At 35.0% G+C, this 2092-nt stretch overlaps 1 protein-coding gene across 1 annotated transcript in view; it reads right to left on the bottom strand.

Annotated features, from left to right (window-relative positions):
• LOC116694974 (protein PLANT CADMIUM RESISTANCE 9) overlaps positions 1–1928 on the bottom strand; it is a 51049-nt gene extending 49121 nt beyond the window's left edge. The window contains exon 1 of the mRNA XM_032524963.1: positions 1600–1928. The gene's annotated coding sequence lies outside the window, so the exon portion shown is untranslated. The remainder of the gene's footprint in view (positions 1–1599) is intronic.
• Between the last annotated feature and the right edge of the window lie 164 nt (positions 1929–2092).

Genomic DNA, 2092 nt, shown 5'->3' with positions numbered 1-2092 from the left:
TGACTGACGGAGCTGCCTGAGTCTTGCAGAGAACCAGGGTTTTTGGTTGTTGTATGTGCAGAAGGTTTTAGTCGACACACACATATCCTCACTAAATCTGATGTAAGAAGGGCTGATGTATGAACTGGTCATAAGATTACAAAAAGTTAATATCTTATTGTGTCTTTTGCCACTACTTCAGTAGGCGTGCATATCTGGAAATGTCATTCTTGCACCCATCTGATCTCCATCAGATGATCTGACTAGACTTTGGAGCACCTTGTTGCAAAACATGTTCATGAGAAAATGAGAAGCGTCTTTGAATTCAAACCTTCCATCTTCTTGATTTCTACCAGTTACTGTTGGTACAGCCTGTTCAAATAATATTCTACTAGGTTGCTGCTTTTCTGTTTATGGGCAGTCTATTAACTGTGTTTTCACTCAGGAAACATTCATTTGCTATTAGCTAAGAGGCCTTTGTCAATCATGTTTTGATTTAATATGTGTTGATAAATTGCAGATAGAAACCAAATTACTTAGATCATATTCTACAGAAAATTAGTGTCTATAGAACAATGATAACACAAATCTCTTTTTTTTAACAAATAGCCTCCCACTGTTGGGCTTCAAATTCAGCCCCTAGGTTCTTTTCTAGCAAGACAGGAAACATCTGCAAGTCCCATTCTGTTCAGACGGGTGCTCTGCACTGCAAGCTTCCTGTGTGCTGATTAAGACGCATAAGATCAGCAACACTCCATTGGCATCCAAAATTAATGTAATGTCCTCAGTTTCTTACATACTATATAATCATTAAACAATCATATGATTTATAGTTAAACCTTGGTCTTGTGTCATCTGTTCAATTGTAACATGCACATTTTATACATTAGAGGAAAATAGCAATCTATATAGTGATTAAAGCAATGATATAATAAAATCCAACACCACTCAATACACAATTGCTAATAAATTGCTCCATAAATAGTTGGTAAACAGAGTTAGTAAATATTATCTCTACAAAAGATTTAAATATAACATTTACTTGTGGTTACAGACACACACAAACACCAACTTCACTTAATGTTATAAAACTGTCGTTCTGCACAAGCCCAGGCGAATTGACATCCAACTGTATGTATGGCTTAGCAACTTAAACAGACTTGTTGTGACTTTCTTTTTCGGGTGGGACTGTGCGGAGTTTTGCATGCCTACAGCCAATTTGCATCCACATCGCGCTAGGCAACAATTGGCAGTCGCCTATATTGTTGCATTTATCACCACTGATAAACACCTGAAAAACAAGACTAGTATTATAAATAAAATTAGAAGATTTTTAGGAGTGAGATTGGAAGCGTTTGAAAATATGTCATATAAATGGTTTGCACGATTAATCCACATTAGAAAATGTATGGTAGGCTACTTTGTAATTCTTGTATTTCTCTACACAACACATGTTGACTGAATAAGCAAGGTTACTTCACTGAGATTGTCTCATTAACAAACAAAAAGCTTTGCCGTCAGAATAATTTGAAAGTCACAATGACATAACACATTTCAATTGTTTTTCAAAAACATCATTTTTATAAGACAGAACTGTTGTAATTTGTATGTAATACTTACTGCAGATTAAAAGAATACTAGCTCTGCTCTCTGCTGCCGCTGCTGTTGCTGCTGCTGCTACTACTGGCAGTAAGACGAGTGCTTAGGGACATCTACAAATTACAACACCAAAAAGAAATACAACAAAACTATTTATTAATTTAACTTTTTTTTTTTTTTAAGTAAGTGCTGAAGTAGGCCTACAACTAGCAGGAGACAAGTTATAACTGAGATAAGTTTTGGAGACACTAACTTATTTACTCATTAAATTAATAAATATGTTTGTTGTATCTCTTTTCGGTGTTGTAATTTGTAGACGTCCCTAAGCAATCGTCTAACCGCCTGTAGCAGCAGCACTAAGTTTCGGGCTGATGGTAACTTTCTTTTTTTTTTTTTTTTTAAAGAACTTTATTGAAATTTTACAAAATACATGATATCCACATTATACATTAGAAAGCAAAACAATCCATAGAAACAGCAGCCAATTGACAAACATGACATAGTCTAGCCTACA

This window comes from Etheostoma spectabile, chromosome 9, assembly GCF_008692095.1.
Source record: "Etheostoma spectabile isolate EspeVRDwgs_2016 chromosome 9, UIUC_Espe_1.0, whole genome shotgun sequence".
Classification (NCBI taxonomy): domain Eukaryota; kingdom Metazoa; phylum Chordata; class Actinopteri; order Perciformes; family Percidae; genus Etheostoma; species Etheostoma spectabile.
Note: the sequence above shows the minus strand (reverse complement) of the source record. Positions and strands in the feature narration are given on the sequence as shown.